This window comes from Bos taurus, chromosome 4 (genome assembly GCF_002263795.3).
Source record: "Bos taurus isolate L1 Dominette 01449 registration number 42190680 breed Hereford chromosome 4, ARS-UCD2.0, whole genome shotgun sequence".
NCBI lineage: Eukaryota > Metazoa > Chordata > Mammalia > Artiodactyla > Bovidae > Bos > Bos taurus.
This window is the reverse complement of record NC_037331.1, coordinates 86,248,760-86,265,896: the sequence shown is the minus strand read 5'-3', so window position 1 is coordinate 86,265,896 and position 17,137 is coordinate 86,248,760. Positions and strand designations below refer to the sequence as shown.

Below are 17,137 nucleotides of genomic sequence, written 5' to 3'. Positions count from 1 at the left end.
CAGCTCATCCTCCGTTGTCCCCTTCTCCTCCTGCCTTCAATCTTTCCCAGCATCAGGGTCTTTTCTAAAGAGTCATTCTTCATATCAGGTGGCAAAGTACTGGAGCTTCAGCTTCAGCATCAGTCCTTCCAGTGAATATTCAGAATTTGTTTGTTTTAGGATTGACTGATTTGATTTCCTGGCAGTCCAAGGGACTCTCAGGAGTCTTCTCCAACACCACGGTTCAAAACATCAATTCTTTGGCACTCAGCTTTCTTTATGGTCTGACTCTCACATCCATACATGACTACTGAAAAACCCATAGTTTGACTAGACGGACCTTTGTGGCAAACTAATGCTTCTGCTTTTTAATATGCTGTCTAGGTTTGTCATGCTTCTGCTGCTGCTAAGTCACATCAGTCATGTCTGACTCTGTGCGACCCCATAGACAGCAGCTCACCAGGCTCCTGTCCCTGGGATTTCCCAGGCAAGAGTACTGGAGTGGGTTGCCATTGCCTTCTCCCTAGGTTTGTCATAGCTTTTCTTAATAGGTTAAGATAAAGATATATTATAGATTTTCTTGGAAATAAGGCATCCTCATCTAGAGTATAACAGAATTTTTTAGATGCAGATTAGAAGAAAAATGAAATGAATCAACATTTTAAAACAAGAAGTTAACTTACTGGTGCAATCATTTTACAATGAGTCAAATCTTCATGTTGTATACCTGAAACTCATACAGTGATGTGTCTCAATTATATCTCGATAAAACTGGAAAAAAAAAAAAAGAAGAGGGCATAAGCTACTATAAACAAGGATCAGGAGAGAAAACAAACAACAGCACTTGACCCTCAGAGTTACAGATATAGTAATTATTATAAATAGATTATAATAACTTATGAATAAAAGTTTAAGGAAATTAAAATATAAAGCCACCAAAATAAGCAAACCATAAGATCTAAATAACAAGGTAAATCTGAAGAACAAACCAGAAATTGAAAACAAAAATTACTGAAACTGTAAAATAGATCTAAGAGATTATTAAGAATTCAGCAAAGAGAAGGAAAAAATAAAAGACAAGTTAGGACATAGGAAGGCTAGAATGAGAAAAAGTAGCATACACCTTATCAGAGTTCTGAAAGGATAAAAAGGCAAGAATGGGAAGAAGTAATATTTGATGAGGTAGTGGTTGAGAATTCCCCCAGTTGAGGAGAGACATGAATTCTCAGATTCAGAAAGCATTCCAGATCCCAGAACAATGAATAAAAATAAATCCAATAAAAATTCCAATTCAAGACATATTTAACTGGCTTTGAAACTCCAAAGATAAAGACATTAAAAAAAACTGGAGAGTAAAGGTAACTTACCTATAATGTAACGTCAGTTGGATTTACCACAGGTCTTTCAGAAGCAACAATAAAAACCAGAAGATAATAAATTAATATCTTAGAAAGTCTTGGAGAAAGAACTATCAACTTAGAATACTTGGCAAATTATCTCTCACGATTGAGAAAGATAACTTCAAACAAAAACATACAAATACACCTACTTAAAAGGAAATGTTACAGAAAGAAGACAAAAAGTAAATCTATCTCAAACTAATTCAGACATACAAATAGGAATAAAAAAATTAGAAATTTAAAAGCAGGTGGGTTAATCACAAGTTATGAACCATAAATATCTGCCTTGTAGGGTTAGTAAACTAGATAAAACTTCAGTTCTGTTCAGTTCAGTCTCTCAATCGTGTCCGACTCTTTGCGACCCCATGAATTGCAGCATGCCAGGCCTCCCTGTCCATCACCAACTTCCACTCAAATTCATGTCCATTGAGTTGGTGATGCCATCCAGCCATCCCATCCTCTGTCATCCCCTTCTCCTCCTGCCCCCGATCCCTCCCAGAATCAGAGTCTTTTCCAGTGAGTCAACTCTTCACATGAGGCTTATGTCTGGACAAAGTGTTACATTTAGATAGGAGTTGTATATAGGTGTTCAAGATGTATATGTTAAGTGTATGTGAAGAAGATTGTTGTTTAGTCACTGAGTTGAATCTGACTCTTTTGTGACCCCATGGACTGTAGCCTACCAGGCTCCTCTGTTCCTGGGATTTCCCAGACAAGAGTACTCAAGTGGTTTGGCATTTCCTTTTGCAGGGGAACTTTTCAACCCCGGGGAATAAACCTGTGTCTCCTGCATAGGCTATTTGTCACCATTGAGCCACCTGAAGCCTGAAGAAAAAAGTAGGCATTGATTGTTTTTTATTTTATAAATTAAACGTGCATGTTATTTTTTTAGAATACGAATTCGCAATAAAAGTAGAGTATATAATATTCAAATTAGTAGTGTATGTAATATATATATATACAATTAATTAAAAATGCCACTAAAAAGCAAGAAAACAAAAGAAATAAGGGTTAAATATATCAGTATAAATACATGTAAATAGATTAACCTCTTCACTCCTACACACAGCTGAAAGATAGAGACTCTTGGGTTATAGGTTGCCTTCAGAAGATACCTATAAAGCATAAAGACACAGAGTGTTGAATATACTTTTCAGGATTACCAAGTAAATTCAGATATTTTCCTTTTTCTTTTCTCCTACAAATCATTTAAAAGTGATAAAGGGAATAAAAGCTAAAAATACAAAGGCTGGGCTTTTCTGGTAAAATGAGGCAGTAAAGAAAACCTTAAACCCTAAAGTGGTGAGAGAGCTGGGAACAGTAGCCAGAACAAGAGTAGGAAGCAGGACCTCACTTCCTCCAAGCTCAGAGAGTGGTGAAGAACGCATCCTGTCCTAAATTCCTCGTCTGCAGCAGTTAAAAGGTGCTACATGAAATCTTTTATGACCTTTCTTTGCTTTGTTTTTCTTCCAAGGTGGAGGAGTCAAGTTTAAACCAGCAACCACACAACAAAGAAGCCTCTTCTCTAGCAAGCAGATGGCCTCTCTAGCTGCAGTAGGAAGTCGGGTATTATAAAATATTGTCCATTTCCACTGGGGGTCATAAAGAAAGGTCTTGCTAACCTGAAGCGCTTCCCCTCCTTCCCTCAAAAGTGTGAGATCTTTTGTTTAGAAATTATTAAAAATTTTAAGATGGTGACAGAAGAGCACAGAGTCCTCTGTGCAAAGAACCTTCTACAACTGCACAAGCTGTGTGTCCACAAAGTTTTTTTCAATGGAATTCTCTTTCCCAGAAAAAAAAAAAAAAAAAAACTCACCTCCTGAAAATACGAAATAAGGAAGAACCAGAAGAGAGTTTAATTGGAGATACTACAAGAAAATGGAAGCAAGGGAAGAGGAAAACAAATTCACAAAAGCAAAAGCTTCACCAGAAAACGTTGCCATGAAATGCTGAGAAACTGTCAAATTTTAACCATGAAAAATAGAAAACATGAAAAAAAAAGAGGGGGAGGAAGAGAACTTAATGAAGCATTTGCCTCTTTGCGGAAGAGTAATGAAAGAAATGATGAGACATCAGATGATGAGAACTGAATTGGCCAAATGCCTGAAAACAGTAAAACATAGTGTAAACCAGTGGTTCTCAAGCCTGGCTGCATATTAGAACCACCTGTGGAACTCTTAAGTCACGCCAGTGCTCCAAATCTGGGTGCATAGATTTTTCTCTAATAGTTCTGGGCTGGGGCCTGCACACTGGTATGTTTCAACATCTCCGTGTGTGTGCCTGCTAAATTGCATCAGTTGTGTCCAACTCTTTGCAACCCATGGACTGTAGCCCTCCAGCCTCCTTTGTCCATGGGATTCTCCAGGCGAGAATACTGGTGTGAGTTGCCTTTCCCTTCTCCAGGGCATCTTCCCAACCCAGGGATTGAATCCACGTCTCGAACATCTCCTGAACTGACAGGCAGGTTCTTTAGTAAGTGCTACCTGGGAAGCCCGCAGATGACTAATGGGCAGCCAGCATTGATAATTACACACAACTAAAGGAAAATTAGAAGGTAGGGAGACAATTTAACAAAAAAATTAGGAGGATGAGAGATGCTGCACGAATTTCCTTATTTTTACTAGCTGAAGATAAATATAAGCCTGTAAAATCAATTAATAGAAGTATAACTACATTTTTCAGCACAAATGGAAAAACTAAGAAACATATTAGAGTTAACTAAAATTAGATAGAGGAAGAAATGAGCTGAAATAAAATAGATTTCTTTTTTTTTTTTTGAAGGAAATTTAGAAATATATTGACCAAATATGAAAAAGACTAATTTAACATATGAGTTATAATTATAAGGGGAGCCAGTAGTACAGAATAGTCTTCCCTGGTGGCTCAGAGGTTAAACCATCTCCCTGGAATGTGGGAGACCCAGGTTCGATCCCTGGGTTGGGAAGATCCCCTGGAGAAGGAAATGACAACCCACTCCCGTACTCTTGCCTGGAGAATTCCATGGACTGAGGAGCCTGGTAGGCTACAGTCCATGGAGTCGCAAAGAGTCGGACATGACTGAGCGACTTCACTACTACTAGTAGTACAGAATATAGTATTTCTCTATTTTTAGGAGATGCATACATCAAAAACAAATAAAACAGAGTGAATAACTTTTTAAGATATCTTTCAGTTCAGTTCAGTTCAGTTCAGTCAGTCATGTCCGACTCTTTGCGACCCCCATGAATCGCAGCACGCCAGGCCTTCCTGTCCATCACCAACTCCCGGAGTTCACTCAGACTCATGTCCATCGAGTCGGTGATGCCATCCAGCCATCTCATCCCCTGTCGTCCCCTTTTCCTCCTGCGCCCAATCCCTCCCAGCATCAGAGTCTTTTCCAATGAGTCAAATCTTTGCATGAGGTGGCCAAAGTACTGGAGTTTCAGCTTTAGCATCATTCCTTCCAAAGAACACCCAGGACTGATCTCCTTTAGGATGGACTGATTGGATCTCCTTGCAGTCCAAGGGATTCTCAAGAGTCTTCTCCAACACCACAGTTCAAAAGCGTCAATTCTTCAGCATTCAGCTTTCTTCACAGTCCAACTCTCACATCCATAAATGACTACTGGAAAAACCATAGCCTTGACTAGACGGACCTTTGTCGGCAAAGTGATGTCTCTGCTTTTGAATATGCTATCTAGGTTGGTCATAACTTTTCTTCCAAGGAGTAAGCATCTTTTAATTTCATGGCTGCAATCACCATCTGCAGTGATTTAGAAGATATGAAATATTTAATAAGACTATGACATCCACATCTGTCATAAGGTAAATGTGAATTGTTTTAATTCACCTATTAAAATAAAAATAATTGCTCTTTTGATCACATAGAAAGTCCCAGTTCTATTATATATGTATGTGTATGTGTGTAGGCATAAGTATATAGAGAGAGTTTGATTGTTTACCTCCATCTCATAGAGTAAGAAAGCTAGGACATTTTATGCCACTCTTAACTTAAGTTGGGTCAGGTTTCTAAAAATAAGTAAAAATACTAAGATAATTCATAATTTTAAAAAGTAGGTAAACATTTAATGTATTAATAGCTAAATATTATTTTATGTGGTAGAAGATAAAAATTATATTTATGTGAGGCTTTATGAATCAATAGACTTCTCTGTCAAAGGATTGAAGGAAAAAAATTAAAGAAAATGATTATGTTTAATTTTATATATTGTATTCTTTGAGTTGATTTTTATCCAAAAATGTTATGCATAGTTTTAATTTTTTTTATATGTTGGGTTTACACTGGTTTTTCTGGATTATGGTGTCTATTTTAGACATTTATTTGTGTATACATTTATTCAAACGTTTGCAGGGAGTATTTTTATTCTTTTAGAAGAGGGATAGTAAAGGAAAATTAAAAACTATTTCTCTCCTCACAACACTTTAAAAACTGACTACTTGGAGTTAGTGTAGACCCACAGGGCTTCCCTGGTGGCTCATATGGTAAAGCATCTACCTGCAATGCTGGAGACTCAGGTTTGATCTCTGGGTTGGGAAGATCCCCTGGAGAAGGAAATGGCAATCCACTCTAGTATTATTGCCTGGGAAATTCCATGGACAGAGGAGTCTGGCAGGGTACAGTCCATGGGATTGCAAAAAGTTGGTCACAACTAAGCAACTAACACACACACAGGCTAAGGGCTCAGTCTCACAAATTGGCCCCTACTTCAGATGACAATGAAGAGTCCAGGCCTCCAGTACTTCTAAATCTTCTGGCTATAAATCAGGGGTTCCCACAACCCCCTCTTTGGGTTTGATAATTTGCTAGAAGAGTTGACAGAACTCTGGAAAGTGCTGCGCTTATTACCCATTTATAAAAGGGTGCAACTCAGGAGCAAGCCATGGAAGGTGAGCATAGCACAAGGTCTGGGGAAGGAGCAGGAGCTTCTCGGTTCATGTGTTCACCAATCCAGAAGCTCTGTGCACCCCTTCATATTTAGGATTTTTTAATGAAATTTCCATTACAAAAGAATGATTTGTTGAAAACATTGGCCATGAGTGATTAAGTCAATCTCCAGCCCCTTTTCTTTCCCTAGAGGTAAGGAGTTGAGGGGGGTCTTCCCTTGTAGCTCAGTTGGTAAAGAATCTGCCTGCAATGCAGGAGACCCTGGGTCAGGAAGATCTCCTGGAGAAGGAAATGGCTACCCACTCCAGTATTCTTGCCTGGAGAAGCCCATGGACAGTGGAGCCTGGCAGGTTACAGCCCATGGGGTCACAGGAGTTGGACACAACTTAGCAACTAAATCACCAACCAAGGAGTTGGGGCTGAAAGTTCTAACTCTCTAATCACGTGGTTGGTTCCTCTGGCAACCAGTCACCTTTCTCCAGGAGTCACCACATTAGTATAAACTGGGGTTAGATCAAGAGGGATTTGTTATGAATAACAGAAGATGCCTCTCTCACCTTTATCACTAAGGAAATTCCAAGGGCTTTAGGGAGTTCTGGTCTAGAAACAGGGGGCAGAGATCAAATATATATTTCTTACTATGTCACAAATGGTTAAAAAAAAATAAAAGAAGGTATGCCTTGTATATTAAAAGGACATATAAATTAATGACAAAGGATGGGATAGTTAGAGAAACATGAAACTATTGACAATTTAGAATCCAGAAAGAACTTATATTTCCATTTAGATTAATATGCACATGCATTAGAGTTTAAGTCATGTTCAATTTATTTACTTATAAAGCACATTAAAAATAATCTCTATAAATATGCTAAAATTTTTTAAGGTTGAAAAGTTAATTAGTAAATTTGACTGCCTTTTTTCAGTACCTAAAATGCAATCTGTTAGTCTGTGGGCGGAACTTGTTGTTATTTTATTGTGTTATGCACTGACCAACTGTTAATTTATATTAAGCCAGGTATGGATAAAAAGAGCAAATTATTTTTTAAAACAATCAGAAATATGTCCTACTTCTTCCAATAAAATTCCATCCTAGTACTGTTAATTGCCCCTGGCTTTGTATAGGACAACAGATGGACTCCACGGCTGAAAGGAAAAATTCATGCATTCCAAAGGAAATTTTAGTAGAAATTCTCAAAGGAAAAAAAATAAGGGCATGAGAAAGAGCATTTGAAGACAAAATCATACGAAATTTATGTGATTATGGGCCAGACATAAATGTTTTTAAGGTGTACAGGTAGAAATACAAGTTTCCCTTGCTGTCTAGAAGTAGAGCTTTCCTATGAAAGCTTTCATAGGCCAAAAAGTATAAAGGCAAGAAGCAATTACCTTAGGACATTCCTTGCTAATGGAAGCACAAAATAAAGGGAGGTGAAAGCACAGATGCTTACCAACACAGTTCAAAGCTTAGGGCACCTTGATGTTGAGATGCTGCTGAGGTGGGTCCTGGGAAAGAAGCTTGGCGAGACCACTCTCACTGCATGGGGTGCACTGCCTCTATAACAGCTTGCTGCAAAACAAATAGCTGAATGATATTTTCATTTTCTCCTTTTTCCATAAAAATGAAAATCCTCCTGAGATTTCTTTTTGTTAGCTAAAACAAGCACTAATGTAGGTCTTTCATGAACATAAAGTGGAGTAAAGTGAACTTATGAAAAATGGAGAACACTTGTGAATACTTTCCATTTGATAATAGTAGGGAAACAGTTTTTAAATTTATAACTTATCTATAGTTCCATGCTTTTTAATTACATCATACCCTTTTTGTTCTTAGGTTTGATATTCTGTTAAAAAAAAACATATTTGGTGAGCAACATATTTTTCTCAAGGTTCTTATTCTATGTTTGAGCAAAAGGGCCCCCCTCCCAGTGCAATCTAACACTTTTGTATTAAAGGATGACTAATTATGCCCTCCTTCTCTTGTTCACACTTTTCACTAGTCAGATGAAATGTTTTGCAAATTTATAGCTTATGCACCATCTGGCTTTGGTACATAATTCACACAGCCAAAGACAGTGTAGTTTAGTTACATGACTAAAAGGAATGGATTTGAATCCAGGGAGACCTTCCTTTGTCATAGGCTGTATGAATATGGATTAATTATTTACTATCTCTGGTCTGCAGTTTGCTTATCTGTAAATTGAAGACAACATACTTACCTATGGAGTTGTGATATAGATGAAGTGATTTAAGTAGAGAAAGGTGTTGGTTTAGAAACACAGCACATGTCTTTTAGAACTGAACATTCACTAGTAGTTGACTATTAATTTTTACCTAAGTATAAAGAAAATGTAACCATTCAACCCGGTCTAATATCTTTTATGAACAGGTGGCAGTTCCTACAATGATGATTCGAATGGCAAGTGTTGTAGGACACAAAGAAGGGGGTATCAATTTGCTTTTGGAGACAATAAGAGGCCTGAGGAAATATAAAGATGTTTCAACTAAAAAAAAATAATTTGAAAAATTTTACTTAATATACCAAATGTTTGATGGTGAAAAGTGAAAGTTGCTCAGTTGTGTCCGACTCTTTGAGACCCCATGACTATACAGTCCATGGAATTCTCCAGGCCAGAATACTGGAGTGGGTAGCCTATCCCTTCTCCAGGAATCAAACCAGGGTCTCCTGCATTGCAGGCGGATTCTTCACCAACTGAGCTATCAGGGTATGGACACCAAATCAATACAAAGTTTGTGTGATCCTCCATTTTGTCTATCTATCTGTCTAAAATTTTCAGCCCTGCTCCAGTTTCGGGACTCAAGTTACAGTTCTCCCAGTCCTCGAGGTTCCATGCAGTCTCTTGGAATTCACAAAATCCTGTCAGCCCTCATCTACCACCATGTCTTCCATTTAAACTGTAGAATCCAAAAAGCTCTCTAATGAGATTAAGAAAGCATGAGTTCAAGGTTCAGACAATTTCATAGTTTTGTGTGTTATGATTTTTTTTGGCCTTGCATCTTGTGGGGTTCCCTAACCAGAGGTCAAACTTGGACTGGCAGTGGAAGCCCTAAGTCCTAACCACTGGACTGCCAGGGCACTCCCTGATACTGTTAGTTTCCTGAGAGTAAAAGCCACCCTGAAGAGGGAATTCCCAGCTGTGATCGTTTTCCAGAAGTCTCTGCCTTTATTAGGATAAACGAGGGGCTTCCAGGTGGCTCAATGGTAAAGAATCTACCTGCTAATGCAGGAGAAACAGTGGACGTGGGTTTGATCCCTGGGTCGGGGAGATCCCCCTGAGAAGGAAAAGGCAATCCAGTCTAGTATTCTTGCCTGGAAAATCTGATTGACAGAGGAGCCTGGCGGGCTGCAGTCCATGGGACCGCAATGAGTCGGTCACGACTGAGCATGCGTGCACCTCAGATTAAGGGAGTTCCAAGAAGTATTTTACCCTGCATCTGTTGAATCTCAAGTATTTCTTCAGCTTAGATTGTCTTTATAATAACCATGTGTTAAAGGAAATGTTTCCATACAGTGAATTCTATCCCTGTTTTGAGATGTGCTTGTGATTGCAGGCCCCCCAAATCCCAGATTTGGAGGTCTGGGAAAGTCAGTGATTATGTCCATCACCTTAGTTATTAAGGACCCTTCTTTCCTGCTGATCACGGCAGTATTGCTGCTATTGAGGGTCATATTCTGGGTGACCAATGACTCTGCCTCATATGAACCTTGTGTATTCTCCCACAACAAATGTCTTGTAGGCTGCATAAAACATACAAACTGGGACAGGGGAAAGAAATTAAAGTGATTCGCTCGGAATTTGTAGCTATAATATATTGACTATATAGCTATACAGCACTATTTAATAGATACACAATATGAGGCACATGTAAAATTTCAAATTTTCTAGTAGCCACATATCTTTAAAAGTAAAAATAAACAAATAAAATTCATTTTAATAGTGTATTTCATTTAATACAGCATATCTAAAATATCATTTCATCATGTAGCTGATACAAATACCTTACTGAGATATTTTCATTCTTTTTTCATATGACAGCTTCAAAATCTGGTGTGTATTTTATATTCATATTGCAAGTCAATCAGAACAGCCCCAGTGTGGGTGCTGACTGGTCTCTTGTGGCTTGTGCCTTCCATATTGGACAGGAAACAGGCATATGTTTAATCTGACTTAAGGAAAACCATGGTAACACAAGGAAAGATATTCTCATTCTAGAATTTATGATTATATTTTATTTTTTATTGAAATATCATTGATTTACAATGTTTCAGGTGTACAGCAAGGCAATTTGGTTATTTGAAACAACTTTCCAAGACACACAAACTAGGCAAGGAGTGAATAACCTGGCACATAATATTTCACATCTCCAAGATGCAAAATACGACCACCTAGAGATCCATAGCATGAGGACCAAATGTCAAATGTGAAATTGATCACAAAACAGAATTCATATCCTAGACCCGAGAAGACTCAAGAAAGCCACATAGCGGCCTTTCAATAGCCGAAAAAGTCTCAGTAGACAACCAACATGAATAAATGCTTCTTGTTCAAACGAAACTAATATTTTAAATGCATATTGAGAACTCCTCTGTTGTTATTTGAATCTAACGGCAGAATCGCATTTCTGCTAACTGACTTCCTGTATTTCCATCCTGAGGAGAAGCCTCAATGTACCCAATTTCCTCATTCTGTAATTACAGATCTTGTGTCTCAGTCTCCTTCTGGAAAGAGCCCCCCACCTACATGTTAGGAAGTCATTAAGAATTCATCTCCATTCAATCTTCTGAATTTCTGCCAAGATTGCTAACAGAGGGCCAAACAGCTCTTAGATGCTTGTAGATCTGGGCTGAACTGAGCAGGAGGATTTACAGTGAATCTCTATTTACCATTACTGATTCTGAGTGATCAGATTTCCTATTAGATTTAATTTAGATGATTTCTATTGGTTTTACTAGTGAAAACAGTGGAAAAATGGAAAATAACATATGAAAAATGTCTTCAGTGGAATCACATTACTAACATGGATATTTCATTTCTTAAGAGCTCTTCTGGTCACAGTTTGCAAATCACTGCCAGCTAGGTACTGAATTTTTCAATAAATAGATTTCTCTCTTTTGTGAAATTAGCTTACTCTGCTTCTTCTTGTTTGTAATTGTCATAAATCTGGAAGCATATAACATATGGTAGCTTTATTTCTTCATCATTATAAAGATGTATGACACCAGGAAGAAAAAATTGAATGTAAAGTGTGTGTCAGCACAATATAGATAATTAATTGTTATTTAAGATATACTAGGGGATGGTTTTTATTATAAGCAATCTTTGTGTTTTCCAGGCCTTTGAAGAATTGTATTTATGGCCATTTACTACTCAGAATATAACCCTGAAATCCTCCCCTCTGCTTTATAAAAACAAATCATACTGTCAAGCAGTGTTTTCCCTGTGAGTTTATCAAGTCACAAGGTAAGTGACAGTTCACCATATAAAGCTGTTTAGAGTAAATAAAGATACAGTTTACTATAAGTGATTACCTAATCTCCTTTTAACTCCTGTAAAGTCTTGGCATAAAAGTAGCTTGAGTAATTGACAATGGGGCATAGTTTGAGATGACATACTGTAAAAATTTTTATTTTTGAGAACTACAGAAAGTAATGATTATGGAGATATCTTTTATATTAAGAGAATATCTTTTATTGAGCACTTATTTGCTTCTTTTGAATAGCCCCTCTCATCTTAGATGTTAAAAAAGGAAATAAATATACCTTTCTACCATATCAGACCCCAGAAATTGAATATTAAGTGTCACATATATGTACATGTATATACAACACCCTCTAGAATATACTAGGAATTTAAAAAATAGAACTAATTTAAAGTTGCGCTTTTCTGGGGATCTTTAAAAAAAAAGAAAAGTCATTGGATAAAAAAGACAGATCCATTTAAAACACTCAACCCAAAATGGAAACAAAACCATATGTGTACATGTGTATACACTAAAGGAAAAATCTATGTATATATAGCATATATATATATGTAATGTATTACATATATATATATATATATATATATATGTATATACCTCCTCTCCTTTAAAGTAGCACAAATGAGGCATCATCAGCCAAACTGGACACTTTATGTCTTGTAAAGTCACTTTTCATGCAGATTACTCGGAAGGTTACTGTTTGCCTCTCTTGTGCGACTTCCATGAAATCAGCATTCAGTAAGCCTGGCTTCCTGGCAACAACGGAACATTCATCTCATGTGTGAGGGAAGAGATCCCTCCAATGAGAAGGGAGGCAGAGAGTGGGAAAAGTGGCAACTCGGGTACAAAGGAGCAAAGAACAGTGATTCATAAGGAGGGTGGGAGAGCCAGGCCTGCCTGCCTCCACGCCTGCCACAGTATAGATTCCACTCCTGGCACTTACTTGGCAGATGAACCACAAGGGCACTGACTGCCAGCTTTATAAAGGTAACCTTTATGTGAAGAGGAACTGTTCTTTGACAATGTCTCCAATTTGCTTGCCATAAAAAATTTTTTTCGCAAAGAAAAAGAGGGAAATTCATGAAGAAGCATATTTCATTCTTCTATCCTCATTTACCTCTTGCTGCAGAGGCAACGTTCAGGATTCATTGTGAAAAAATTCCTCTATGCCTTGTGTGTTCTTCATTGTCCTTAAGGATGTTTAAAAGTCAGTTAATTAGAGAACACAGCAACAATGGCTTTCATTAGTTCACTGTATTTTATTTCAATTCAGGGCCGTACAAAAACTAGTCCTCCCTGGTAACCTTTTGTATGGTTAATTCTTTCAGTTCATCTCATTCCCAAGAGGTCAGTCTCTACCTAGAATGTTGCTTTCTGTCCCAGTATCCCTACTTTCACCCACATGCCACATTAGAAAAGTAGCTGTGACGGTGGCCTTCTTGCTTCCATTTAGATGTCTGCTGCTGCTGCTAAGTCACTTCAGTCGTGTCCGACTCTGTGTGACCACATAGACGGAAGCCCACCAGGCTCTCCCGTCCCTGGGATTCTCCAGGCAAGAACACTGGAGTGGGTTGCCATTTCCTTCTCCAATGCATGAAAGCGAAAAGTGAAAGTGAAGTCGCTCAGTCATGTCCGACCCTCAGCGACCCCATGGACCACAGCCCTCCAGGCTCCTCCGTCCACGGGATCCTCCAGGCAGGAGCACTGGAGTGGGGTGCCTCTAACCACCTGTAATTTATTATTCTCAGAACTCATGTACTGACAATCAGAGGTGCCAAAAGAGATAAGATACCTTATGTCTGAGAAAGAGAAAGCTCTTGCTTACGAGAGTTGGAGGGAATTTTATACTCTCACAGTTAGATGCATGAATTCAGTGGAAGAAAACAAAAATAAAATCTCACCTTGTTTTTTGATGAATATAGAAATACCAGGAACAGTCTCCATACTGAAAAAGAAGTGTATTTGAAGAGTTTACCTGCCTGTGCATGCTGAGTAGGCTGCCAGCTGAGACTGATGGTAAGCCCATTCAGAAATTTCAAACCATAGCTCCTTCAGGAATAATGTGCTATTGTGCCTGCTAGCTCCAAGCCAGAAAGGGCTTTTCCCCTTACAGCTGGCCTCAGGCTTAGTGATGAATCACTTGCTTCTTTATACTTTTGCTCTTCGTATTTTGTTGAAGATTACTGGCCATAATTGATGGCTCCATGCAATTCGTAAAAGCAGAAAATAGCTGCTCTAGCATAAAACAAGAGGAAGAAAAAGGCCATACTGTATGTCTACCTTAGGTTTGTCACCAAACTAGTCAGTTATGCTTGCCCAAGAATGGGAATTTAGTTTCCTATTTTGTCGCTCAGATATTATGGTCTTTACTCATAATTGGATCATGCTGTAAATCAAAAAAATAATGTCTTCTAGACTAGCGCATGGAGAAGGAAATGGCACCCCACTCCAGTACTCTTGCCTGGAAAATCCCATGGACAGAGGAGCCTGGTAGGCTATAGTACATGGGGTCGCTGAGGGTCGGACGCGACTGAGCGACTTCATACACACACACACACACACACACACACACACACAGCACATACTTTTAGGCTAGACTGAATATGGCTCCATTGAAAGGGTGTTTTGGATTATAAAAACAGTATCATATGTTCACTTTCTATATATTGGTATTGCATTGTGTACTTTTTATTTTTAGTATTTATCATAATTCCAATTTATCAACTATTCATTCATCACTTATTTACCAATAGGTTTAGCATTTGTAAACTAAGCCCCAAAAGAGATTCCTCTTGGTCATTGCTTATCCACATCACCTAGCACATGTGAGATGCTCAATAAACATTTCAAATTATTGGATGAAAGACTAACACAAGGATGTATAACATAAGGTCTCACTATATTATGTACTTTGTTACGAAAATCAGCCAAATATATGCATTTATATGAAAATATGAGCGAGAGGTAAAAGTAACAAGATAGGGAGTGGTATAGAAGTTTGGGGGAAGATACATTTACTTTTTTAACTCAGAAGGGAAGATTAGAGCAGGTTACAAGGCAGGAACAGTGAAGCAGGGCTTGAAAACAGAAGAGCAATAGAAAAATTGAGGGACTGAGAAGCATCAAATTATTTGGGTAGAACAGATTGAAGCAAAGGGCTGATTTATGAAGTTGTTGGAAATCATGCTGGAAAAGACAGATGAGGGGCACTTTACCAAAAGTTCTGTGTAACAAACTGTAGGATTTAGTTTCTATTTAGTCAGAAAAGGAGTCAGCAAGGCTTTTCAGTAAGTCAATACCAGGATCAGAGGGAGGCATTGGGAAGACTAATCTGAGAGCATTGGGAACAATTTGTTACAATGTGAAGAAGGAAGAAAGGAATTGCATTAAAATGCTATTGTTATTGTTCAGAAAGTGGATAATGAAGTATAGTGAAGAAGGAGCATTTAAACTTAGGAGAGTGATGACTTAAAGGTTATCAACATCAGCTAATAAGCCAGCCATGGCACTGTTAACAGAAATATGAAAAACCAAGCAACGAACAAGTTTGGATAAGATGATGTTAGTACTAATCATGTTAGATTAGAGGCACTGATAGACCATGTTTAGAAATTTGACAATGCAATTGGAATTTCAGAGTTTAAATCTTCATGATAGAGCAGTGCAGGATAGTGGGAAATAACAACATGAGGAGCAGTTCAGGATAGTGGGAAATACCAACATGAGGAGCAGTTGATGGATTAAGTGGATTGGAGATGAAGGTCATTAGGTTATCAGAGCTAAGAGGGTGAGGGTCATTAGTGCTGAGTAGTCTAGGGGTAAAGGATGAATGGGAAGAGAAGATTTACTTCTAAGGAGGAAATGAAGAATATGTTCCTTATTGCCTCCTTAGAATGAACTATGACAGACTTTACTTTCTTGGGCTCCAAAATCACTGCCGACAGTGACTGAAGGCATGAAATTAAAAGATGCTTGCTCCTTGGAAGAAAAGCTACGACAAATCTTGACAGCATATTAAAAAGCAGAGACATCACTTTGCTGACAAAGGTCTGTAGAGTCAAGGCTATGGTTTTTCCAGTAGTCATGTACACATGTGAGAGTTGGACCATAAAGAAGGCTGAGCACCAAAGAATTGATGCTTTCGAAATGTGGTGCTGGAGAAGACTCTTGAGAGTCCCTTGGACAGCAAGGAAAAATCAACCCTGAATATTCATTGGAAGGACTGATGCTGAAACTGAAGCTCCAATACTTTGGCCACATGATGCAAAGAATTGACTCACTGGAAAAGACCCTGATACTGGGAAAAGATTGAAGCCAGGAGGAGAAGGGGACGACAGAGGATGAGATGGTTGGATAGCATCATCGACTCAATGGACACAAGTTTGAGCAAACTCAGGGAGATAGTGAAAGACAGGGAAGCCTGGTATACTGCAGTCCATGGGGTTGCAAAGAATCAGAATGACTGAACGACTGAACAACAACAGCAATACGATTTTTTAAGGCTCTTGTTATATACTGATAATATGGTGCTATTGTCTCTCTCTTTCACCACCCCCCACACATGCATATACGTATTCATGTTACACGGTTGGTTCATACTAAATTTGAGGTACTAGGTACTATTTCTTCCTGGTGGCTCAGAGGTAAAGAATGCACCTGCCAATGCAGGAGACATGGGTTCGATCTCTGGGGTTGGGAAGATCCCTGGAGAAGGAAATGGCAACCCACTCCAGTATTCTTCCCTGGAGAATCCCATGGACAGAGGAGCCTGGTGGGCTACAGTCCATAGGGTCCCCAAAATGCCAGACATGACTGAGCAAATAAACAACAACATGTCTTTTTCACACATATAAACTGCTACTAAATTAGATTTTCTCATTTGAATACAAAAGCAATCTTAAGACTCTATTTTGAATCTTGTTTCTGCACTACATCCAATCCAGGTTTGTGTTATCTGTGAATTATATAAGCAAATCTTCAATATCTTCATCTGTCTATGGTAAAAAGTCTGAACTATGCAAAATCCAGGTCTTCTTGTAGTTTACTAAAGTCTCCTTATATACTGAAATCAAATTAGTTAAACTTTAGAATCTTTGAATTTTAGAGTAGGAAATCAGCTTGGAATAAGTCATCTCCTGTGAAATCATCTCCTTAATTTTTTAATCAATTAAGAAACAGACCCAAAGAAATTTGCTAATGTTTACAAGGCCACACAGTCAGAATGATAAAGATACACACTGTTGCTGTTCTACATATTTAATTTCATTCTCATTTTCCTCCCTACCTGCCAATTGTTTTTATCCAAAATTATATCATTGGAAGATTCACTACACACATCATTGAAATCAAGAACTTTATATCAGCTAATTAC

At 38.2% G+C, this 17,137-nt stretch overlaps 2 long non-coding RNA genes across 2 annotated transcripts in view; one reads left to right on the top strand and one right to left on the bottom strand.

Moving 5' to 3' along the window:
- Positions 1-483: 483 nt before the first annotated feature.
- Positions 484-12,482, bottom strand: LOC132345187 (uncharacterized). The gene is made up of 4 exons (XR_009494382.1): positions 12,364-12,482; positions 7,716-7,834; positions 1,347-1,380; positions 484-750 (listed from the first exon to the last, which is right to left on the bottom strand). It is a non-coding gene; the product is annotated as an uncharacterized lncRNA (long non-coding RNA).
- A 64-nt stretch (positions 12,483-12,546) lies between these two features.
- LOC112446337 (uncharacterized) overlaps positions 12,547-17,137 on the top strand; it is a 110,499-nt gene continuing 105,908 nt past the window's right edge. Inside the window, exons 1-2 of the long non-coding RNA XR_003034267.2 lie at positions 12,547-12,753; positions 13,689-13,782. This is a non-coding gene — a long non-coding RNA (uncharacterized lncRNA). The remainder of the gene's footprint in view (positions 12,754-13,688; positions 13,783-17,137) is intronic.